Source organism: Ictidomys tridecemlineatus, chromosome 1 (genome assembly GCF_052094955.1).
Source record: "Ictidomys tridecemlineatus isolate mIctTri1 chromosome 1, mIctTri1.hap1, whole genome shotgun sequence".
Taxonomy (NCBI): Eukaryota; Metazoa; Chordata; class Mammalia; order Rodentia; family Sciuridae; genus Ictidomys; species Ictidomys tridecemlineatus.
In genome coordinates, this window is record NC_135477.1 from 204,554,199 (window position 1) to 204,580,762 (window position 26,564).

Sequence of the window (26,564 nt, forward strand, 5' to 3'; positions counted from 1 at the left end):
CTTGGATCCCATGATTGACAACTCAGAAGTCCCAAGACTAGAGATTTCATTTCGATGTCCTTCTTAGTTAATGAGAAATTAACTGTAGAACATTTAAAGGATATTTATTGATGCTTATTCTCTCTCCTCTTCCAGAAGGTCACATTCAGTTTTGAGGAGACGCCATCAAGTGGCCACCCAACTATACATTCTGTTAGCACACTACCCTCATATCTCCAGAGATGGCATTGAGTTCAGCCACAGATCTGAGCTGGGTAATTGGCTCTTTCCTGCCCCAGACCTACCTATATAGATTCCAATCCTGACCCTTTACTCATCCCGTCCACATCAATAGACAAGCAGTGAATAAAGGAATGGCTCATCATGAAAAATTCAATCACATTAGAAACTAGAAGAATTTTCAGTTCATCTAAAAGAAGAGTTCTTTAACAAATTAATTACACAAAGAATTTTTGTTTATTCAAGAACCTTTAAATCATTTCAGAGAGAAAGAACAAAATGAGGGATGATCACAATAGCCAAGACTTCAAAGTGCCTAGGCATGCAGGGCATAGTCCCAGTGCATGAGTCCACAGGGGCAGTATGAGGGTCCCCAGTGGTGTATTTCAGGTTCTTTCTAGGGCTTTGGCTGAAGGGCATTGTACTGCAAGGCATCCTCAAGATGAGATTGCTTTCCTTTCTGGGTTCCTCTGGGATGTGAGCCTCAGTTTTCAGCAGCTTCTGGGGACATCCTGGGCTCCAAGAGAAGGTCTGAGTGTGGGTTTGTCCAATTTTCCAGGCACTAGAACCTCATGGGAAGTTCAGGACCCATTGGTCCCACTGACCATAGTGTTTGCAGATATTTGAGGTGACTAGAGCTCCTGAGAGGTTTCAGTCATTGACTGCTGGATGGTCTTGAACTCCGTGCTGGTCCATCTCAACTCCCTGCTCCTGTGTAACAACACGTACTGTTAGTGCACGACCTCAGTTCCCCAAAGACAGCTCCCTGCTCTGTGTAAGCCCAGTGAGGCAGTTAGCTTACTGGAAAATTCACATCTCTGCAGCTCTGGAGGCACTGAGAGGAGTGGCAGCTCAGTGAAGGAAAATTATCTGGGTTCAGGCCTAGGGGAATGCAGAGCTCTGGACAAGATCTCCTAAGAGTAAATGATCTCCAGGTTGACTGACAGACTGCCATAGCTTCAGCTTCCCTACCATGCCAAGGTGTGTGTGTACCTGGCCTAGGAAAAGGACCAACTCATTCAGTCTGGTATGGACTGAAGCTTTTCATAGTGTTCTGTCCAGTAGTTGACCTCAGAAGCAATACCCAATCATGTGGGAGGGACATTCATTTGTATTATACATTGATTGAAGAACCTCATAGGATTAAGGTGCAAGTGGACCAATCCTGAAGGCATTTTGGAAATTCCTTGGTTTTGATTGAATGAGGGAAAGGATGCGTGGATGAGGTAGGATAGAAGCGAGCCTCTAGTTCTTTCAAGTTTCAATTCACTCTACAAATTCTTTCTCTATTTCAAATAAACATAGACAAATTAACCAGGCATGGTGGTGCACCTCTGTAATCCTAGAGGCTTGGGAGGTCAAGGCAGGAGAATGTTGAATTCAAAGCCAGCCTTAGCAAGGGCAAGGTGCAAAGCAACTCAGTGAGACTCTGTTTCTAAATATAATACAAAAAAAAAAATTCAAAACAGTGGTCTAATTCTGCACTTAATTTTTGTTTGTTTTTCGATGATTCTCATGATTGAATATTAGGCTTTACCACTGAGCTTTTTGTCAGCCTTTTTTATCTTGTGTTTGAGACCAGATCTGGCTATCTTGCCTAGGATGGCCTCAAACATCTGTATTTCTTCCCTCAGTCTCTTGCTTCTTTGGGATTGCCTGCAAGGGTCACTACACCTAGCTAGTTCTCCGCATATAGACTGGCTGGTTTTAGAGACCAGACTCAGTGGGGCTGGATCATACTCTTAAGACCATGGATGTGCATACCCTTGATGGCCTTGACAGTTTCTCTGTGTTTCAAAAGTGAACACAAATATTTGAACCTCTTGATTTGCAAGATTTTGTGGAGCTTTTTGTATCAACACAATAGTGAACCATTTTCACACATAACCTCTAACAAGTTATAGGAAGAGTATTGATTCATTCTTCAGGAGATTATATTTTTAATTGATGTAAAAGTTTCAGGGGACATACTCAATTGTATTTAGAAGAAATTTTAACGTTTCCTTTTTTTTTCTTTTTCTTTCCTTCGACTTTTTAAGTATCACTGGGTATTGACTCTAGGACTTCATGCATGCTGGCAAGCACTCTACCACTAATCTGCACTCAAAGTCCCCATCTGCAACTTATTAAGATCTTTTTATGTACATTTCATCTGCTGCTTCAAATTCTGACATAGTAGCCTCTGATGTGCCTTAGCACACCCCAACTTTCAATTGTCCTGCAGTGGACATTCATATTGCTGCTGTCTCCATAACCACACATAATTGTCTCTATGAACCTGTGGGAAAATTTCTCTAGAACAGGTGTCGATTAATAAAACTGTTTCATAAAAAGTGTATGACCTTAATTTTACTGATAATTGACAGATTGTTCTTTAGGGTGCAACATTTATTTTTCAATAGTGATGTGCAGTAATGCATGCACATATTCCCCCAAAACACTTGGAATGACCCAGTATTCTGACATTTGCCAGGGGCTTTGTGGCTCTGTAGAGGTTTGCTCTGGTGCTGATGGCTACTGTCCAGTCTTTTCTAATTTCTGAAGCTCTGTCTATGGGCCAATTGCTGTGTGAATTTTGAGAGACATTCTCTGATATTCAGTCTGAAATCTGCTTTTGCTTTTTGATCGGATTGCTGATTTTCTTTATCCCTTGTGCATAAACTGTGTGTGTTCAGTGTGGGTTCCTAAAGACAGAAGGAATACAATTGTGCTATTATATTAGACTTTGTGCCTTGAGCTTATTATAATCTCTTCAGTTTTTTATAACCCCAGTATAATGGATACAGAAAAGAATACATTTCCTGTTGGGCTGGGGTTGTGACTCAGAGATACAGTGCTCACCTAACATGTATGAGGCCCTGGGTTTGATTCTTAGCACCACATAAAGAGAAATAAAGAAAGGTATTGTGTCCATCTACAACTGAGAAAAAATATTTAAAAATACATATTCCCCATAAAAAGAATATATGAAATATTTTTGATTTTAGGATGTTTTTATAAGGTTAGTTTTTTATAATTTTTTCTTTGAGAAAATATACAGGTAAAAGAAAACATGTCTTTCAAAATTTCATCTAGATACTCTATAGGTTTTCTTCTGTGTAAGCCTTTCCATCAAGAAATACATTGTTTAAATAGAGACATTTGTACATTTTCTATATAGTTTAACTCATTAGCACAGGGATCCAGAAACCAGAGGCAGACATTCTGCCTTCCAGGACCTCCTCTCCCTGGTTGGTATTAAACTGGATCTCAGTGACATCATTCTGAGAGATGCTAGTGTCTGAGAGAAGCTGTGCTGGTCAGGGATAGCCTTGTGGCTGTCTTAGACACTGAAGACTCCAGGCCCTTCCTTAGGTAGATGCAGGATACAGATATTGTGCAAAGAGACACATTTCTCAGCTAAGGAACTCCTACCATCCCACACTTTCTTTCCTATACTTGGATATATTTGTTTGAGGCTAAAATTTGGGGCTCCTTTGCATCACCCTCCCTGGATACCTTCCATATCTCTGTCCACCAAAGGAGACCATCTCTAAGGCTCTGATGACAAGTCCACAGCACAGCTCAGAATCAGAGCTCTGTCTCCTACGGCTTGCAGCACTCTTCCATCCTCTCTTCTCTCTTCATTCTGTCTCCTGTTGATCAAGAGAACCAAATATTCATTAGAGCCTGTACAACAACATCAATTGCCTATTAGAAAGTAAACAAGGAGACTTTGGTAAGTGATACATCTTACATTTTTCTGTAACAGAAGTAAAAACAAAATCTACCAATCTGAACACTCAGTACTCCTAGAACTCAGTGGTCATGGATCAGGTTTAAAAGCTTGCATGTCTCTGGGGAGTCTGTCTCTTGGACTATAGGGATTTCACCAAAGGAAGCTGCCAGGTCAGGCGACTGTCTGCTTGCTTTGCAGCATGGCACTCTCCTGAGGATGAATTTGAGTTCTTTGATGTCATAGGCATAGGGTTCTGGAAAAGCAGGCAGGTAGAACTAGGGATGGTTCTATGGTGTATGGGTGCTAGGCAAGTGTCTGGGTGGAAGGAGACCAAATATAGCAGCCCCCATGGCCTATATTTTAGGCTTTCCCACCTGGGTTCTCCCAGCTGAGGACAGAAAGGGGAACCACTTCCCAGAATCTTCTAAGCTCAGTGACAAAGGAAACTGGGATCTTACTGTCACTCTGTAGATTCCAGAGCCTGCTTAACACAGGAGTGATTGGTCAATGACTTTGGCCTCTAGATCAGAAGAAGCAGTGGCAGGGCTGAAAAAAGCAGGGAGAGAATTGAGTGGCTGCTCAGCATTTGTTTTTTATTGATGGCCCACCGGAATGAACAATTTCAAGGTTGAGCTCATTATGTTAGATGATGATAGTATTCTTGGCAGTAAATTGCTTCACAAGTTTGGGTCCGATGAACTTCAGTAGAAAAGCAATCATCTTTACTGTCCTGTATATCTAGGAAGAAAAAATTAAAAAAAAAAAAAAGAAAAAAAGAAGAGAAATCATCTTGGATGCAATTATAATAAATCTAATTGGGATGAGTAATTCATTAGATTAAGTAATTAATTAATTAGATTAAGTAGATTAAGGTTAAAATATTTCACAAAGGCTTACTCATTATGAAACACCAGATTCTCTTTTTCCTTTGTGTATGTGAAATCCCATGATCACAGCGCTTATTCAGGGCATGTACCTTTGCTTCTACAAAGGCTTAATTCATTATCCAAAATCACACCAAAGGCAATGCTGCAACCAAGTCCTCTGTAGAGAGTCCTGTTAGGAGAAAAGATGGAAATCAATTCTCCACTCTTGATTGAAATTCTCAGCTACCTGTTTTTTTTCTCTACTGATGAATTCCTAAATTATAAGGACTAAGGGGAATAGAGAGGTGGGGTGGGGGAATGGAAAGCTATACTCTTAAAATATCAAAAAAAATATGGTTCAGACTTAAATTCTTATCTCAACATTTAATAGATAAAAATGTAATTATAAATTTAAAATTTTTAAGTCACAGCTGGTGGACATTATTCAATCTGTGAAGTGAGAACAAAATTCTTAATTTTGAAACTTATGTCTTAGGATTCTAAAAACCATAGGTCAGTCCAGCATAGTTGTGTCACACACTTGTCATCACAGCAACTAGGAAGCTGAGGTAGAAGGAATGAAAGTCTGAAGTCAGGTGAGGGACTAAAGGAGACTCTCTCTCAAAATTATAAAAAGTCTGGAAATGTAGCTTTGTTCAAGGGACCTTGCTTCAATTCCCAGTACTGAAGAAGAAAAAAGGAAATATGAGCAAAATAACAACAGTTCCTGAAACATAGTACAACAAATAACCTTTGTAAAGGTTTGATCATTCTTACATGATCATACTGGTTATTATCTTAGAAGCATAAACCCAATGAAGAACAAAACTGTGGCCCTTTAAAACATCTCCCTAATGTAAAAAAATGTTTCACGTTTTACTACCAGAGCCCCTTTATTGGTATTTTCTTTCAGCCACAGAGCCTTCCTAAATATCCCAGGCTTTCTAAATCTTGAAGTCCTCCCACCTCAGGCTCCTTAATAGGTGTGATTACAGGTATGACCCACTGTTGCAAAGTTACCAGAAATTGGTTATTAAATAATTATCAGAAGCACACATATATTTACATCTTATAGAAACACCGGCCCCCCTGTTTAATTACCCCTTCAATGTCATCAACTCTGCATTATTATTCAATCAAGCATATTATTCAATCAAGCATATTTCAGCAAGTTGTTATGAAAAGAGCTACATGTATGGCATGTTCTCTCTCTAATGTAGAATTTTATAAACAAAAAGTTTACTTGAATGTAGAGTAAGGATTATTAGGGTCTAGGAAGAATTGAGGAGAAGATGGAAGACAAGTTGGTGGAAGTGACCAATGCCCTTGGTATGAATGAAGATATAACATGAACCCCTTCAATGTTTGTTGTAAATATGTCAATAGATACATTTTTAAACAATACAAAAAATGAACATGAAGAAAACTAATTCCTTTCTCTCCTGTGGGAGCAGGTGCAGAATTCTGTAGTCCTTGAGTTCTACCTGGAAAGGGACCACAATGTGGGGGGAAATTTCCCACCTTGGGAAAGCCTTGAGCAAGCAAGAACCAATCCACTTACCTGAGGGTTGCTGAGCAGGATCCTTAAAGTCACAGAAATTACTTCTTTTATGGATAGGATTGGAGGCTTCTGTATAAGCACCTATCAGGTCTTGGCATCCCCATGCTACTGCAGATGAGGTCCTAGTCCAAAGAGATCAGTGCATGCAAAAGTACAGAAGGGAAGATGAGCCTGTTGGACACCACATATGTCTCCCAGGGGCATTCCCACAGCTTTTTTGGTCTCTGAAACCCATTTCTATTTCAGATCTGCTTCCCCGGGCCACAAGCCCCACACAGGAGCCCTGCAGATTCACACCTTCCTTGTTTGGGTTGGAAGGTACAAGGTGGAGTGGTGCCCAAACTGAACCTGGAATATCCAGCTATAGTAGTGTCTTGGTGCAGGCACATTTTCCATCTGTGCCCTTCGTATTCTAGACCTTTAGGAAGATTTTCAGATTAAATCAGCCTCTTTTGGTCTATAATAACATAATGAGATTTGTATTAATGGATTATAGTAATTGTGAGGAATTTTCTAAAAATATTTATTTAGTTGTAGATGCACACACAGTATCTATGTATTTTTATGTGGTACAGAGGATTAAACCCAGTGCATCACACGTGTGAAGCAAGCACTTTACCACCGAGGTATAGCTTCAGCCCAGGGAATTTTTCTAAATGACATTTTATCCCCTCTTTAAATAAGAGAAAAAAAGTAAGTAGTTATTTCATGAATTTAATCAGTTAGTTGTAAAGCAGAAGAGCAAAACCCTCAGTGAATGGCAAAACAAAAGCCCCTTCTTCTGACATTTGCCTTTAGTTTAAACCCCAACTATTGTCTTGCCATTTTCAAACTTAACCTCTTACCAGCACCAGCTTCTGACTTGGGCCCTGGCTACTATGCTACTCCTATCATTCAGAATTTTATAAGTGAGTTATCATTACATCTATCATAGAAAGCATATCATTTCTTATGAAAAATTGACATTTTCTCTTTTATCTTGTTTTATTCAGAGTGAGAAAACTAGAGGGAAATATGAAAGGCAAAGGGTAAAATATGAAAAAGATGGTCTCCTCTCAAGAATGAAGGAACTGGCAGGGGTTGTAGTTCAGTGGTAGGGGGCTTGCCTACCATGTGTGAGGCACTGGGTTGGATTCTCAGCACCACATAAAAAATAAATGAATAAAATAAAGCTATTGTGTCCATCTGCAACTAAAATTTTTTTTTAAAAAGGAAGGAACTTAAATTTGATTAACAATTAGAAGTGTTTGGATAAATGATCTGCACACTTCTTTTACTGTCATTAGATACAAGAAGACAGACTCTTGATCTCCCATTGTTTATTAATGTTCTAGGTTTATGAAAAAGTTTTTAGAAAATAGAAAAAATATCTTAACTCATTGCTTAAGAGATCCTGACAAATCGTAGAGCGTACTTATTAATCACTAAAGGCCACTGAAATGAAAACAATGTTACTGAGATGTAAAAAAAATTTAACTACCTAAAATAAAACTTTCTTTCGCAGCAACATCAGTACCCCAGAGTATATCCTAACATTTGAAAGGGTGGATGTTGGAGCATCAGGGCACTGAAGACCAGTGTGTCTCACTGATCCAAAGCAGAATCAAGAGGCAGAGGTTGTGTTGTCTTGCCTGCCTAATGGCTCATTCCAACCACGCCTATTCACACCTCACCAAGCAAATATCTTCACTTCTGTTCTTTTCAGTGGTGGTAGGTGTGCTGCAGCAGCCAGCAACAGGGTCCTGTTTGTGAATGAAAAATAGATAAGGCTGTCTTAGCCTTCCCACTTTCTGCCCTGTGGGCCTGGGTCCCATTGGCTGTGGATTGTAGTCTACTGATGGCTGTGAGCTGTTCCCTGCTGGGAGGCCTTCACCTGAGAGCAGGCTGGAACTGCACTCTCAGGCTCCCCACAGACCTACTGAATCAGAATCTCCTGTTAAAGTATGAGCAGGTGATTCCTTTTGGTATTAGAGTTTGGGGAGCAAGAACAATTTTCTAAGGGTGTGGAAATCAGAATTAGACAGGCATCAGTATAGATAAGTAAATAAAGTCAGGTCACATCTAGGAGGCCAATTTTGAGTGAGTCTGAGAAGTGGGAGACTTTTCCTGAGGGATCTTATCAGGAACCTGCCCCTGCTCCAACCTGTTGTCAAAGTAACCAGTCTCAGGAAAATCTCTGCCCTACAAGGAGCTATAAGGTTATTAGGGTGTTTTTCCTCTATTCCATCCTGCCCTTCTGCCTTCAGCATACCTATTTCTCACCTTTTGGCCATCCCTCCAAGCATTCCTGGGCCTAGTCATGACCACAGGAACAAGAAAAATAAGGAGGGAAAGAGAACATCAAAGGAAGCCTAGGTCATATAAAAAGGGCAGAACACCTGGCTTCTTGGGATACCAGGATAGCAGCTATGCCCCCTTTCTCCCTCGCAAGAGTAGTCTTTTAAATAAATTCTGCTTCATTTGCTTGCCTTGGCCTGCTTCTCTAATGTTCAAACTTCAACATGTGCAGAAGCAGCAGTCTTCACCAATAACCAGCGATATCATATTTGGAGGTTCATATTTTGAGGAGCTTACCTCTATACTGAGGTAAGCTCCTCTCCATACATCCCACATCAGTTTGAGGTACATCTTTCTTTCTCTTATTTTGGAGGATGATGGGTACCTGTCGGCTATTTAAATGCAGTTAGTGCAGCCACCACTCTTCAAGACTAGGGTGAAATGTTTCTGGCCTAGGCAGCTATTAATCACCTGTTAAACACAGAGCAGGTATGTTGGGGTCTGCTGAAGCCTCTTCCTACTCTTCTGTCCAGGCTCAGAGAGCAATTGGCTTGAGTATACAGTGTCCCTAGTCCCGATCTTCCTTGGATGTGTGGAAGTGGATGAAGGAGTATGGAACAACATGAGGAATTTCTAGCCTGAGCTACAGTCAGGGGAAAATCCTAAGGTTCCTTCTCTGAAAATTTCTCCCAGCTGCCCTAAGAGGTATAAAAGGTGATCTGTAGATGAATGACACTGAGGGAAAGCCCCAGTTACATTTGCCTCCATTTGAGCCACACAACACTCCCAACCCCATGTCCATTCCCTCCTGGATGCTCCCTTCATTTGCAAATCAGAAACACTGGCAAACACTGGAGAAGGAGGAAAGAGTGGGGTGGGGTGGGGGGCGCAAGGGGCACCGAGAAGAGTGCGTGCAAAGGGCCCCCGGTTTGACCCGACGACCCAGAGCAACGCCACCCGACCCCACAGCACCACCCGACCCCACAGCACACCACGAGACACGACAACGAACACGCGCACAGGGGCCCGGCACAGGAGCCAGGCCCCAGGACTGGAGCTTAAAGCTCCATGGTAAGGGAGGGCTGGCTTGGGTTAGGAACAGCCCACAAGGCAAGAGGGCAGGGGAGGGAAGGGAGAGGATCACGCAGGCCAAGGTCAGCGCAGCGCCCACGTTCACTGCCAGGTGTCAGGCTGTGGGCAGCCAAGGGGGCCCAGGCGAGGGGCAGGGCTGTGTTTCCCCTAGGGAGCCTCGAGGGCTCAGAGGCCAGCCCATTGCACTCCTCTGCAATCAAGGGGAGTAGATCCTCCAGACAGGGACCTGGAGCCAAGCAGGGTCAAAGGATGGCCCTGGGTGTGGAAAGGCTGCCAGCGCCAGCATGAACCTTGGTGTCTGGGTGGGTAGGGACCCGGGACTCATGGGGGAGCCCAGGCTGGGGAGAATCAGGTTGACTGGAGGTTCCAGGCAGTGCAGAAATCCCACAGCACCAGGGCAAAAGAGGGGAGGTTCAAGTGCAGGCACCAGCAAGGGGCCTGAGATCTAGAGATGGGGACAGGGCCAGGGTCCTGGAGATTAGTGGTCTGGGACTATAGCAAGGAGCCAGGCCCAGGTCTGGAAAGCCAGTTACTACGCCCCCCCATCAGTCCCAGGGGATGGGAGGAAGGGAGTGGAGACAGTGGACCAGGTGGCACAGGGGGGAGGAAGGCTCAAGGCCCAGGTCCACCTCAGGCTGTCTGGGGTCCTGGAGCATGGTCACAGGTCTGAGAAAAAGGATGTCTTAATAATCCCTACTAAGGGGCCCAGGCACTGTTTCAGGACTATGTATTTAAGGAAAGGGTCTTGAAAACTAGACAAGGATGGGAATCTATGGCCATGGAAGTTGTACACAATGAAATCGTAAAATTGTGAGGCCAAGTTTTTACGACCAGGCAGTAAACATGTGGGAATGGGATAATGGCACAGGACTGGTGCAGGGAATATTAAAAAGGAATTTAAATGAGTCCAAAGCAAGACATCTAGGTAACAAGTGTAAAGAGCCAGTAACACCAAAAGGAAGAGATGCTGGGCATGGGGGGGGGATGGAGTATCTGTCTGCAGCTTCCCTCAAAAAAGGCCACAACACTTGCATTGCCCAGCCAAATTCCCATATTCAGTGCCCACACTGGTACTGTTCAGCTGGATCTTATTTCCTGCAAACATACCTACTGTGCACCTATGGCCTTTCCTCATAACCCTATTTCTCACACTTGCATGGTAGAGCTGAGAGGCCTAATTGCCTGTGATGTTTCCAGCTCTGCTGCTGTGTCCAGTGTTCAGCCCCAGGTGTGACAGGAGCCCAGCCATCCCATGGCAATCCAATCTCAGGAAACCAAAAGTTCTAGGCAACCCCCTACCCACACCCCACCCCACCACTATATGAAGGAAGGAGACTTACCATCTGAAGCAGGGACATCCAGCTTGGCCACCAGTATAGCCCCTCAAGATGGAAAGGGCTTCTTCCTAGTCATTTCAGTGACATGATTCTCACACATCAGGTACTGGCTATGAATGGGTCAAACTGGCCCTTCCTGGAAGTCTGATATAGGAGACTTCCAGGAGCAAGTCTTATGCTCAAACCTCAGTTTGTTTGTGTGAGAATCATGCGAACCCATAAAAAATACTGAACTGTTGACAAAAGGTTTACCTCTGTGGTCCCAGTTACAGTCACAAATGACATAACATTTCAATCAATGAAGATCAGTTTATAAGTTGGTCCCATCAGACTAGATCGCTTAGTGATGTAGCCATCTTACTTTATGTGGGTACATACTCTGATGTTTGCATATGGACAAAATTACCTCAGGATGCATTTGTCAGAAAACATTACATCATAGAGCAATACCTTAAGTGTATGCCTGTGAACAAGCATCATGTTGTTCCTTTATATAAATTACTCTTACTTATATGCCTTACAATTAAAATTGTCTATTGTGCTCCAAAGAGAGGCTAAGGTAGAAAAGCTGCCTAAAATTTTACAGCCTGCTGCCTAAAGCTAGGAGTGTCAATCAGTGATTGCTTCCCTAGATTGTACCAGGCCCTGGTTTTTAATCACAAGAACAAAACAAGTCCTAGAGCCTTAGTCTTCTAATTCCACCAACAATATGGGGCCACCAAACCAGAACAAATTCAAGTAAATTTGCTCTTTCTCATCTCAGATGTGTATTGCTCTATGGTGAAAATGTCAATCCTGCGTTGACTTCATAGGATCAATTCCCCTGCTATAACCCTTCCCCTAATAACCAACCTTCCTCATGTCTGCTCTTTATTGAGTCTGAGTTTCTTCTGATACTCTAGACACTTGGACAATACAAAGTCATAAAACAAATTACATCATGAAACTCAGTTATAACAACTACATTATGCTAAAATAGAACCAATAATAAAATCTGTTACTGTTTTTAATCTGGAAAGCCCATGGTTAAGGCAATGCCACCATGTTCCAGAGGAGAATGTTCATGAGAGTTCTGACGTTACCAGTGGGTTAATCTATTAGTTGGCTTAATAATTTGAAGATACTACAGGGAGGTGGTGAAAAGTAAAGGCATATGGGGCATAAATGGAGGAAGTAAGTCATTATGGGTTTGGCCTTGAGGACAGTATTTGTCTTTGGCCCCTTCCTCTTCTACCCTGGTTCCCCACTGCCAAGAGCTGAGCAGCTTTCTCTACCATACCCTCTGCCATGATATTCTGCCTCATTTGGGTGCCAGATCAATGGTGCTAATTGACCATGACTGAGTCCACTGAAACCATGAACCAAAATAAACTGTTCTTTCTCCAAGTTGTTCTTGTTTAGGTTATTTTGATCACAGCCATGAAAAACTGACATAGCATCTTTACATCTTTTTTAGAAATTTTTTTTACTTGTCAATGGACCTTTATTTTAATTATTGATATGTGGTGCTGAGAATCAAACCCAGTGCCTCACACATGCTAGGCAAGCACTCTGCCGCTGAGCCACAACCTCAGCCCTGAAGTTATTCTTAAAAATATTTATCAAATATATAAAACCTCAATCATATAACCACAAATATTGACTTAATAAAATTATTAGTTACAACACCAGAAATGTACCACTTGCCTGAGACTCTGTTCCTCACAATTAATATCCTGGAGGCGTCAACCTATAGGAACTTGATGACAAGTACCAATACAAAAGTATTTTATTTTTTAAATACATGAATGAAATTACCATTAATTTTAAAATAAAGGCACTCTGCTTATTTTTCTATGAAATCTTTATACTGAAAATATAAATGTTCCTCCTGGTAAGAAAATGTCCACCAAGTGCCTAAAAACATGAACCAATAACAAATGTATACTTAAGTACATCTTATCTTCATTTTTCTTGGAAAACCTATATTCAACCCTTTGAGTTAATACTCAGTGGAAACTAAAGTTGATAATTCCCTTCCATCTTATAGAAGATAACACTCAACTATTACTAACACTTAAGCATAAAAACCAAAGTTCCTAAGCACTATAACTATATGGAATACAACTATTTTACTTCATTTAGCAAATGTTACTGGTACTTAACCATGTGCCAGACATTACAAATGACCTCTACTAAATTTTCATTACAGTCCTCACATGGGTCCATTATTTCTATCATTTTTGAAAACACACAAGTGATGAAAATTTTTATAACTCCCATATCAATATCATGCGGTCAATGTCCACAGGTCAAGTTCAAACTCCAAAGCAAGACAGATTACCAAGAGACCCACAAAGGGGTCGGACACAGGAAAGAGGGTCCATCTGGTTGCAGCTTGTTGGGCCAGCCCACCCAACACCAATTCCATTTCAATTCCCTCTTCCAGACCCTCTTTGCCCCCACCCACACAGCCCTGGGTGCATTTTTAGCAGCACTCACCCTAGGACTTTGTCCAGCAGATTTTTCACCTCAGTACTCACAGTTTGTAGAGACCAGGAAGGGCACTGGCTACAGCTGGAGAGATGCAGGAAGTAGGTGTGAAAAGTCCAGTTTCACTTGAAGGGTCAAAGGTGAAGGACAAATGCAAGAGCTCATGGATGCCAGGCCTGGGAAGAACATCAGTGTCTAATGTACCATCCACTGCTTCCTCTCAATCCTTCTCCACAACTTTGTAACTTACTGCACCATCTACTAATTTCTTTCCTATTGCCAATCTCTCCCCCACTAGAACATATACCCTTTTAAGGGCAGCATTTTTCCTGGTAAGGAAAATATTGAAGCAATGTCCCCGCAGTCTAATTGAAAAGGATCATGTTATGATTTGGACATAAAGTGAAAACTGTTAATGCAGAATGATTCAAAGGTGAAATTATTACACTTAGAGCTGTGACCTAAATCAGTTCATCTTATTTTGAATAGAGTAATTGGGTGGTAATCATACACAGGTGGGGTATGATTGAAGGAAGTGGGTCACTGGGTACCTATCTGGAATGGGTCCATATTCCCTATGGCCTCTTTCCCTTCCCCTCTTTCTGTCTTCTGGCCAACATCAATGGGGCAGCACTCCTCCATCATGCCCTTCCGCCATGACATTCTGCCTCATTTTGGGCCCAGAGCAATGGAGTACGTTCACCATGTACTGAACCTCTGAAACTAGTTTTCTTATCATGTACTTTGTAGTTAGTGATAAAAACCTGACTAACACAGGCCACAAGCCTTGTCTAGGGGAGGTGAAGGATACAGAAATGCACATACTAGAAAATGCCTCCTTGGAGGGCCAACCAGTAAATAATTCTGCCTTGTAGTGTGCTCCACTCCTCAACTCTGCTCCTGTGCCAAGAAAGCAGCCATGACTGTGTTCCAGTGAAAACTTACTTAGAAAAACATGTGGCAGGCCAAATTTGATGCCCAAAAAAACCATGTCCTAAATGAAGAAAAGTTCAAGTACATAGAAAAATGCCATCATTGGATTGGGTGGATCTGTCAAACAGAAACAAGAATGGCAGAGGTTTTAACAAGTCTAAAAACAAGAATGGCAGAGGTTTTAACAAGTGACACAAAACCCTGAAAATAATTCCCCAGGCTGGGAGTGGTGGCTCCTACCTGTAATTCCAGCAGCTCAGAAAGCTAAGACAGGGGGATTGTGAGTTCAATGCCAGCCTCAGCAAATTATGGAAGCCCTAAGCAATTTAATGAGACCCCTGTCTCTATGTAAAATATTAAAAAGTGTTGGGTAGGTGACTTGGTAGTTAAGCACCACTGGGTTCAATCCTCAGTACCTAAAAAATAAAAAATAAATTAAAAGGTACCACATTGTTAGCTAAAGACAGGACCACAAATGTAAACATTAAGAACCTGAATCTAACCTGAATCTAATATCAACCTCACAGCCTCAGGAACATATTTTGTAAGGTCAACACCCACTTGAGTTTATAAGGTCAACACCCAGTTAAGAGTTTAACACAGGTACAACTGAATTTTATAACCAACCTCATGGTGGAGCTAAAGGACACAAGCTTTCAGGGACCAGACAGGAGTACTGAAGAACATTTCTACTACCTGATGATACCTGCACCAATTACACAAAGTAGAAAATAAAAAAGAAGAAAAGAAAGAAAATGAAAATCCATCATTTCTCATTCTCATGAAAATCATTAGAAAAATCACTGAATCAGCAATAACCTCATATAAAAGTCCCATTCAGGGCTGGGATGCAGCTCAGTTGATAGAGTGCTTACCTTGCATGCACACCATGTTGGGTTCAATTCCCAGCACCACCACCAAAAAAAAAAAAAAAAAAGTCTCCCTTTCACAACAGACATAAAATATTTAAATCCTCAGGAACAAACAACATGAAATATATGCAGCTCGGGGCTGGGATTGTGGCTCAGTAGTAGCGCACTTGCCTAGCAGGAGCAAGACCCGGTTTCAATCCTCAGCACCACATAAAAAAATAAATAAATAAAAGCATTTTGTTGTATCCATCTACACCTAAAAAATAAATATTAAAAAAATTTGCAGAGCCAAACTTCAGTAAGGAGCACATGTGGTGATTGCAGGGAACACATGCCCTGCATGGGTCAAAAAAACATTAATTTTTGAAAAAAGATGTCATAATGAATGTTAATTTTAATCAATATCACAAACTTTGGGAGCAAGATAAAGTCGTTGGAAAATATATTTGAAGAGGTATGGGGAAGGGGGCCAATCTTGTAGAGACTAGCTGTGATATGTGGGAAGCCAGAGTGAATGTTTTGTCTATTTCTGGACCCCACAGTCTTGCAGGCAGGAGCAACCACACTTTTTTTGGTTGGAGGGGTGTGGTGAGGGAAGTGCTGGGGATGGAACCCAGGGTCACTCTATCATGGAGCAACACTTGTGGCCATTTTAATTTCGAACAGTATTTTGTAAGTTGCTGAGGCTGGCTTCCAACTTGCAAACCTTCTGCTTAAGCCTTCCCAGTCACTAGAATTATAGGCATTGGCCACCAGGCCAGTCAGGTTCTTCTTCTAAGAAATCATTTTCTCCACCCACTTACTTTTTAAAGCTCCTGGGTAGCCTTTTCAGACTCCATAATTACAAAGGCTTGGAATAATGGCATCTTTTTTTCCACCTGGTCATGGGTTGAGCCTGGAACCAGGGCAGAGGGTGTCTTGGTTTTGGTGCTAGGCCATATGTTATGTAAGTATGAAATATTTTTAAATACTTCTAAATGTTTCATGTTTTGGAGAGTTTTCCCTCCTTGCTAGAGCATGATGTGTTGCCAGACCTTATATGTCCCATCAGACTCCCCATGTGTCAGCCACTGATCTAAACTACTGAGCTTCAGAAAAATCTTAACTCCATAGTTTTGCCAGACACCCTGAGAGCTTAGGTTAAGGTAGGGCCACCTCTGTCATGTGAAAGACCATAACACTTCTCTGAAAGCCTGGAGCCAAGCAGTGACAAGGCCTCATCAGCTGCAAATTAATCTCAGAAGCCTCATCAACCAATACCACCTGTATCAACTAGTAATTAGAGATCTTACCTGTTATGCTGACTGTACACCAAGGTGGTCAAGCTGGTTCTCCAAGAACTGCTCCTGTACAGGAAAATCTCAGCTTCAAGGACACTTTACTTTTCACAAAGCCTTTTTCCATATTAATTGAACAGTGGGCTTTAAGAATTTTGCAAACCATTAATATGTGGTTAAAGTACTTCATCTACCAGCAGTATGCTATGAAGATTTTTCACATTATTCTCTCCCCTCTGAGCATGTAAACCTACACAAAAATTCTCATTCTATTTCAATAAACTCTGATTCAGCAAATCATCTCTTCATTTCTGTCATATACAACAACTGGCTGCCAGCAGGATTTCATAATTCATAGAGGTAAATATTGAACAAGGTTCAAATTTTAATTACAATTTTAATGAAAGCATAGAGAATACAAATTGCATAGCATTCTTCTTCATGCTCAATATTCCACTGTATTTTCAACTTTGATGACCTGGGAAGAATTTCTAAAAGTGGCAAAAACTATAAGAATTCTGTGCCATGCTCACAAACACTTCTGTCAAATTAGTTCAGTAGCATAAAGCTGTTTTCACTATAACTTGTGATATGTGCACTACTCAGTACCTTAAGATGATGGCATAATTTTTTTTGACCTGTAAGCATATAAAGGTAAATGAGTATATTACTATTCTTAATCTTTTCATTTTGAAATTTTGAAACTATTCTCTATCCTAACAAGCTAGAAAACTTTAATTACTTATATATTTAGGTAACAGGAATTAAACCCAGAGGACTTCAATTACTGAGCCACATCCCCAGCCCTACTTTGTGTTTTATTTAGAGATGGGGTTTCACCGATTGTTTTGGACATCCCTAAGTTGCAAAGCATGGCTTTGAAGTCATGATCCTACTGCTTCAGGACCCTGAGCTGCTGAGTTTATGGGCATGCACCACCACACCCAACTAAGTTACCAAGTTTTAAATACATGGTATACATAAAACAATAGGTTGGAAGCCAGGAACGGTGGTATGTGCATGCAATCCCAGTGAGGTGGGAATTTGAGGCAGGAGGATCACAAGTTTGAGGCCAGCTAGTAAACATAGTGAGACCCTGTCTCAAAAGCAAATTTAAAATAACTGGGGCTATAGTTCCTTAGTACAGCACCCATATACCCCCAGTCCAGAAAATTAAGGTATGAAGATCTCCACTATCTACACATAGTAAATTAAAGACAAACAATTTCAGATCACACAGATGGTTCAACTAGGACCTGTCTACATCACAGAACAAGGCTTCTGTATGCATTTTACAAGTATCTTTTCAGGTTTAAAACCTCAAGAATACACACTCCTTTTATGAAAACTCAAACAACTGAGTGTTGTGAAGGCACACATCTCACAAGAAAAATTTACATACTCATGGGCTGATGATGAAATTCCCACATTCTTTATAATCCTACTGCCACTATCTCTATCAAATGCTTTAATACCTTGCTTAAATAAAAGCTTCAATTGCTTACTAAACCCTTAAAACACAGACAAAAACCAAAGTTCTTTAGCAAGCTACAAAATCATAGAAAAAAAAAATGGAAAGCCCCTGCCCCTTGTAATCCCAGCAACACGGAATGCTGAGGCAAAAATGCAAGTTCAAACCCAGCCTCAGCAACTCTCCAAAGCCTTAAGCAACTCACTGAGGCCCTAAGCAACTCACCAAAGCCCTGTCTCTAAATAAAATATAAGAAACTGGCTGGGGATGTGATGCAGCGCCTCTGGGTTCAATCTCCAGCACCAAAACCAAGCAACCAAACAAAGATATAGATACAATAGCGACACTCCTGTGAAAACATTACTACCAGCAAGAATCACCAATACATCTTATAATACAGAAGATCACCATTGATTATCCTAAATACTTGAAAAGTCTTAATTAAAAACAGGAGAAGACTGGGATTGTGGCTCAGTGGTAGTGAGCTTGCCTGGCAGTTGAGATACTGGGTTGGATTCTCAGCATCACATATAAATAAATAAATTTTTAAAAATGTCCAATGACAACTAAATATATACTAAAAACAAACAAAAAACATGAAAGCCAGGCACAGTGGTAACCATCTGTAATTCCCTCTCAGTTAACTGGAGGAATAAGGAAGAAATACAGAAAGTTAGTAAGCAGCCTGGGCAATTTAGGCCTTGTGCCAGAATAAGCAATAAAATCTTCTGTGGCTAAGCCAGGCGAGGTAGTACAAACCTATAGTCCCAGTGGCTCCAGAAGCTGAGGCAGGAGGACTAACAATTCAAAGCCAGTTTCACCCATTTAACTAGGCAGTAAGCAAATCAGTGAGACCCTCTGTAAAAAAAATATCTAAAAAGGGCTGAGGATGTGATTCTGTGCTTAAGTGCCCAGGGGTTCAATGCCGTGTACATAACAAAACAAAAAAATTCAATGGCTGTAGCTCAGTAGTAAAACTCCCCTGGATTCAATCCCCGGTATCAAACACACACACACACACACACACACACACACACACACACACCACATAAGAATGAATATCCAACTTGTTTATGAAGTACACACATTTCTAGCAACTCTGAAAACTGAGGAAGGAGGAATCAAAGTTTGAAACCAGTCTTAGCAACTGAGGGAGACACTGTCTTAAAATAGAAAGCAAAAAAGGGCTGGGAGTGAGGCTCAGAGGAAGAGCACTCACCTGGCATGTATGAGGCACTGGGTTGGATTCTCAGTACCACATAAATAAAATAAAGTTTGCCACAGTTCAGCTGCAGCAAAATAACCAGAGGGTGACGAACAACTTGTGTAAGCTGATACAGCAGGAGTGGAAGCCATTTATTGTAGGACAACAGAGGTATTTATACATTTTGCACATCTTATCTTAATTAATATAAACTAGATACATCAGTCAACCAATAAGAAATCTCTACACTTAATGGCTCGCTTTTGTTACTTCTCAAACCACTCCCACTGGCATTTCGCCAGGCACTATCCAGACTTGTTTAGGAACTCTAACATTCCCCTGGCAAATTACCAGGTGTTATTTTGGCTATTTACAAACTCTAACAAAAGTTATTGTGTTCACTTATAATTTAAAAAAAATATATTAAAAAATATAATAGAAAGCAAAAAGGACTTGAAGGTAGCTAAGTTACAGAGAATATCTATGTTCTACCCCTAAATCCCCACAAGAAAATCAAGAATGTTGGCCCATGACTGCAGCTCTGAATTCAACCCTTATCATTCATTAAATTGCTTAAGTTGGGCTGGGGTTGTAACTCAGTGGAAGAGTGCTTGCCTAGCATATGTGAGGCACTGGGTTTGATCTTCAGCACCACATAAAAATATACAAAAACAAAACAGAAGTATTGTGTCCACGTATAATCTAAAAAAATATTAAAAGACCTTTTTTGAGTTATAAAAGTACTAGAAAACAAATATCTTTACAAACAAGAATACCCAGTTAGAACACAATGGGGGAAGACTCATAAGGAATAGACATGTTGGTGGTTCGTGCCTCCCTGCACAGGAACACTAGACACTAAACCCAGGGCCTCCATGCATGCTCAACAATCACCCTATACCTCAGCACAGAAATCAGCAATTGTTAAAAATATATAACACCTAGGAATAAACTCACATGCAAGCTCTACAATTATAAAACTGCAAAAGTTTTCTGAAATGAGAAAAAAAAAATCACCCAACTGGAGTCAAACCTCTGAAACACAAAAGACAAACACCTAAACCTGGACCCTGAATGTATGAGCCTGTAGTAACAGCTGCTCAGAAAGCTGAGACAGGAGGACAACTTGAGCCCCAAACATTATCACAAGCCTGCACAACATAGAAAGACCCTCTGAAAGAAAGAAGGAAGGAAGGAAGGAAGGAATGAAGAAAGGAAGAAAGAAAGAAAGAAAGAAAGGAAACAAGCAACAAATATGAAATAACTCTACTCCGGAGCTGAGGCCAAGGAAGAAAAGTTGCAGGCTAGCCTGCTTCTAAATAAAAAAATGAAAAGTGCCAGGAATAAAGCTCAGTGGGAGATCACCCCTGGGTCAATTCCCTAGTTCCAGAAAATAATAATAATAATAAAAAACCATAAGACAGTTCTCAAAGAACTGGACAGGCTGGCATATTGGCACACATGAGCTTGGGAGGCGGAGGCAGGAGTAGCACAAATTCAAAATCAGCGTCAGCAATTTAGTGAAGCCTTAAGCAACTCAGCAAGACCCTCTCTCTAAATAAAAATAAAAAAAAACTGGCTGAGGATGTGGCTCAGTGGTTAAACTCCCCTGGGTTCAATCCCCAGTTTCAAACACACACACACAAACACAACACAATGAATGTCCAGCTGTTAAAGATGTACACTCCTTTAATTAATCCCAGCAACTCTGCAAAATAAGGAAGGAGGAACCAAATTTGAAGCCAGCCTTGGTAAATGAGGAAGCCACTGTCTTAAAATAAAAAGTAAAAAGGGCTTGGGATTTAGCACAGTGGCAGAGAAAATCTGGATTCAATCCCTAAACTACCAGCTTAAAAAAAGAGTTGGCTGATGAGAGCAGCTCTGAATTTAATCCCCAGTTCCGCAAAAAATAGAGCCTGTAATATTATGATCCTTTAAATAAAGGCATAAGAATGCTAGAAAACAAATATCTTTATAAACAAAAATAACCAATTAGAATGCAATGGGGGAAAACTCATTAGGAATAAATAAGGGTTTGAAGAGTTGGGGGGAGGTTGACGTGATGATGCAGGTGAACGCTCGGCATTAAACCCCAGACCTCCACACATGCTCAACATTCACCCTACATCCTCAGAACAGAAATCAGCAATTGTTAAAACTATGTAACACCTAGGAATAAACTCTCATGCAAGCTCTACAATGATAAAACTTTTCTGAAATGAGGAAAACAAAAGACAAACACCTAAAACTGGACCCAAAATGTACCAGCCTGTACTCCCAGCTTCTCAGAAAGCTGAGACAGGAGGACACCTTGAGCCCCCAACTTTAACACTGCACTGGACAATATAGGAAAACCCTCTTCCAGAAAAAGAAAAAAAACAACAACAAATATGAAATAACTCTACTCCAGAGGTGAGGCAGTAGGATGAAAAGTTGCAAACTAGCCTGCTCTAAAAAAAAAAAAAAAAAAAAAAAGACCAGAGATAAAGCTTGGTGGTAGATAACCCCTGGGTCCAATTCCAGCACCTAAAAAAATAAATAAATAGATAAACGAACCATAAAGCAGTTCACAAACAACCGGATAGGCCTCAAAACAAAAAAACAAAAGACATATGTACAATAGCAACACTCCTATAGAAACATTAATACCAGCACCAATCACCAATACACTTACTATACATATGATTACCACTGATTATCATAAACACTTTAAAAGGAAAACTCTTCATTATAAAATGTGAGAGCCAGGCATAGAGGTGACCATCTATAATCCCCCCTCAGTTGCTGAAGTTAGAGAGCGCCCTAGGAATTCAGACCTTTTGCCAAAATAAGCAATAAAAATTGTCATGGCTAAACCAGGCAAGGTGGTGCACACCTGTTACCCCAAGGGCTCCAGGGGTGAGGCAGAATTAATGTGAGTTCTAAGCTAGCCTCAGCAACTTAGCAAGGCACTAAACAACTTAGTGAGACCCTGTCTCTAAATAAAATATTTTAAAAAGGCTGAAAATGCGGCTCAGTGCTTAAGTGCCCTGGATTCAATTCCTAAGGAAAAATAACAATAAACAAACAAACAAAAATGCATAGCTTTACCTTAATGGTGAAATTTCCCTGGTTTGAATCCCCAGTGTCAAAAACACACAATACACACACACACACACACACACACACACACACACACAGACACACAAGCACACACAAGGGAATTAGTGTCCACCTGCTTACAGAGATACACTCCTTTAATCCAAACAACTCTGCAAACTGAGGAAACAGGAATCCCAATTTGAGGCTAGCTTCAGCAACTGACGGACACATTGTCTTAAAAACTACAAAAGGGGCTGGTTTGTGGCAAGGCACTGAATTCCATCCTCAGCACCACATAAAAATAAAATAAAATTAAAGGCAGTGGGTCCAATTGCAACTGAAAAAAAGAAAAAGAAAAAACTTAAAAAACATAAAAAGACTTTGAGATGTATCTCCATAGCAGAAAAATATCTGTGATCAACCCCTATATCCCTAACAGAAAAAAAAAAAAAAGCTGGCCCATCAGTGCATCTCTCAATTTAATCCCCAGTTCTGCCAAAAATAGAGCACGCATATTATCTTTCATTAAGTCATAAGAATGCTAGAAAACAAATATCTTTGTAAACAAGAATAACCAGTTAGAACACAATGGGGGAAAACTCATTAGGAATGAATGAGGGGTTGAAGGATTGGAGGGTGATGAATGCTGGGCCTCCACACATGCTCAATATTCACCCTATACTCTCAGCACAGAAATCAGCAATTGTTAAAAATATGTAACACCTAGGAATAAAGTCTCATGCAAGCTCTACAGTTATAAAACTGCAAAACTTTACTGAAATAATAAAAAACTTCACCCAAATGGAGTCAAACCTCTATTTGGATAAAAATCATAAGTAAAACAAAGACAAATGCCTAAACTGGACTCAAAAGGTACCAGCCTGTAGTCCCAGCTGCTCAGAAAGCTGAGACATGAGGTCAGCTTAAGCCCTGAACTTTAAGGCTAAACTGGACAACATAGGAAGACCCTCTTCCAGAAAAAGAAAACAAACAACAACAATAAATATGAAATAACTTTACTTCAGAGGTAAGGGAGTAGGATGAAAAGTTGCAGGGTAGCCTACTACTAAATAAAAAATAAAAAGGGCCAGGGATAAAGCTCAGTGGTAGATCACCCCTAGGTCCCATTTCTAGTTCCTGGAGAAAAAATAAATAATAATAGAACTATAAAGCAGTTCACAAACAACAGGATAAGCCTCAAAGCAAACAAACAAAAGATATATGTACAATAGTGACACTCCTGTGGAAACATTACTACCAGCACCAATCACCAATACACTTACTATACATAAGATTACCATTGATTATCATAAACACTTTAAAGGAAAAGTCTTCATTAGAAAATGTGAGAGCCAGGCATAGAGGTGACCATCTATAATTTCCTCTCAGTCTCTGAGAGGGGAACTAAGGCACTAAAGCAGGAGGAATAAAAGTTAGAGAGCAGCCTGGGAACTCAGACCTTCTGCCAAAATAAGCAATGAAAATTGTCATGGCTAAACCAGGCAAGGTGGTGCACACCTGTAATCCCAGCGGCTCCAGAGATGAGGCAGAAGGATTGTGAGTTCAAAGCCAGCCTCAGCAACTTAGCAAGGCACTAAGCAACTCAGTGAGACCCTGTCTCTAAGTAAAATATCTTAAAAAGGCTGAAGATGCGGCTCAGTGCTTAAGAGCCCTGGATTCAATCCCTAGGGAAAAACAACAACAACAAAATGCATAGCTGTAGCTTAATGTTGAAACTCCCATGGTTTGAATCCTCAGTATCAAACACACACACACACTCATTCACACACACACACACACACACACACAGGACACACACAAGATGCACGCACACACACACAGGATGCACTCACACACACACAAGGGAATTAATGCCCAGCTGGTTACAGTGGTACACTCTTTTAATCCCAAAAACTCTTCAAATTGAGGAAAGAGGAATCCCAGTTTGAAGCCAGCTTCAGCCACTGAGGGAGACATTGTCTTGAAAAGTAAAAAGTGGGGCTGGGGTTGTGGCCTAGCAGGTGCCAGATGCCGAGTTCCATCCTCAGCACCACATAAAAATATTATACAGGCAGTGGGTCCAACTACAACTAAAAAAAAAAAAAAGAAAAAAAACTCAAAAAATGTAAAAGGGTTTGAGATGTATCTCCATAGCAGAAAAATATCTGTGATTAACCTCTAAATCCCCAAAAGGGGGGGGGAAGCTGACCCATCTATGCATCTCTCAATTTAATCTCCAGTTCTGCCAAAAATAGAGCATGTATATTATCATTCATTAACTCATAAAAATGCTAGAAAACAAATATCTTTATTAAAAAGAATAACCAGTTAGAATACAATGGGAAAACTCATTAGGAACAAATAAGGGGTTGAAGGGTTGGGGGTGGCTGGAGAGCTGCTGCAGGTGAACACTAGACATTAAACCCCAGGAATTCCACACAGGATCAACATTCACCCTATACCCTCAGCACAGAAATCAGCAATTGTTAAAAATATATAACATTGGGCTGGGGATGTGGCTCAAGCGGTAGCATGCTTACCTGGCATGCATGCAGCACGGGTTAGATCCTCAGTACCACATACAAACAAAGATGTTGTGTCCAACGAGAAGTAAAAAATAAATATTACAAAATTCTCTCTCTCTCTCTCTCTCTCTCTCTCTCTCTCTCTCTCTCTCTCTCTCTCTCATATATATATAATAAAACACTTAGGAATAAACTCTCATGCAAGCTCTACAATTATAAAACTGCAAAACTTTCCTGAAATGATGAAAACTTCACCCAACTGGAGTCAAACCTCTATTTGCATGAAAATCATAAGGGAAATAAAAAACAAACACCTAAACCTGGACCCAGAAAGTACCAGCCTGTAGCCTCAGCTGCTCAGAAAGCTGAGGCAGGAGGACAACTTGAACCCCGAACTTTAGGACAACATAGGAAGACCTTCTTCCAGAAAAAAAAAAAAAAAACAATCAACAACAACAAATATGAAATAACTCTACTTTTAGAGGTGAGGCAGTAGGTTGAAAAGTTCCAAGCTAGCCTGCCTCTAAAAAATTTAAAAAGGCTAGGGATAAAGCTCAGTGGTAGAACACCTCTGGGTCTAATTCCTAGTACCGGCAAAAAAAAAAAAAAAAAAAAAAGAACCAAAATCAATTATAAGAAAAGACTGGCTGGGCAAGGTGGCACACACTCCATAATCTCAGCAGAGCTCAGGATGTTGAGGCAGGAGTACAAATTCAAAGCCAGTCTCAGCAATTTAGCAAGGCCCTAAGCAACTTAGCCAGACCCTGTCTCTAAATAAAATATAAAAAACCACCTGGGAAAGTGATTCAGTAATTAATCTCCCTGGGGTTCAAACCCCAGGACCCCCCCAAAATATAAAAAGACAAAAATGTTCTACCACACAGGTGCTGAACAAAATGTAAAGGAAGTCTACCTCCCGAACCCACAGAAATGCAAAGACTCAAAACCCTGTTGTTAGACCTTGGGTACTGACCCAGCGATTTCACTTCCACAAACTCATTTTGAAGAGTTAGGGCCAATTCAACAAATATATTCCACAAACTCGCTTAAATAAGGGCAAATAATGTGGGCAAACTAGTGCCTGAGTAGATCCCAAGTATTCCGGAGCACAAGCCTAGAGGATACCAATTTTAGGCCAATCTCAAGCAAGTCAGTGAGACCCTATTGACTCAAAATAAAAAGTAAAATAAATAACAAAAATGGACTGACGGGGCAGGGATTGTGGCTCAGTGGTAGAGCGCTTGCCTACCATGTGTGAGATGTGGAGTTCAATTCTCAGCACCACATATAAAAAAGTAAAATAAGATTCATGACAACTAAAAATATATTTTGGAGATGTAGCTCAGCGATAAAGTAGTCCTAGGCTCAATCCCCATTAGCAAAACTAGTTTAAACAAACAGCAGCAGACTACTATGAGGAAATATCAGAGCTTTGGCTCATTCAGGCTTCTAAAACAAGACCCCATGGCATCTCTACCTTGCAAACAACCATTTATTTCTTACCGTTTTGCAGGGGTAGAAGTTGGAGATTGAAGACTGCTTCCAAATTGCTTAAGACACTTTCCTGAGGGCTCCTCACAAAAGGGAGAATCACTTTGGAACTTTCTTTACATAGCCACAGCTATATCCTGGGGTGTGAACTCCACCCCAGAGGTCAAA

The 26,564-nt window shown here is 40.8% G+C and overlaps 1 long non-coding RNA gene across 9 annotated transcripts; it reads right to left on the reverse strand.

The window, feature by feature from the left end:
- Nucleotides 1-437: 437 nt before the first annotated feature.
- Nucleotides 438-26,562, reverse strand: LOC144364922 (uncharacterized). 9 transcript variants are annotated; one of them, XR_013423070.1, is made up of 10 exons: nucleotides 14,716-15,534; nucleotides 14,488-14,592; nucleotides 9,113-13,718; nucleotides 8,833-9,033; nucleotides 6,662-8,106; nucleotides 6,365-6,486; nucleotides 4,835-4,993; nucleotides 4,396-4,675; nucleotides 3,718-3,854; nucleotides 438-930 (listed from the first exon to the last, which is right to left on the reverse strand). It is a non-coding gene; the product is annotated as an uncharacterized LOC144364922 (long non-coding RNA). The 9 variants fall into 9 exon arrangements; XR_013423071.1 differs by having other exon boundaries at nucleotides 6,662-6,821; nucleotides 7,845-8,106; nucleotides 8,833-13,718; nucleotides 14,716-15,428; XR_013423068.1 differs by lacking the exons at nucleotides 14,488-14,592; nucleotides 14,716-15,534 and adding exons at nucleotides 16,640-16,693; nucleotides 26,409-26,562 and having other exon boundaries at nucleotides 8,833-13,718.
- Nucleotides 26,563-26,564: the final 2 nt, after the last annotated feature.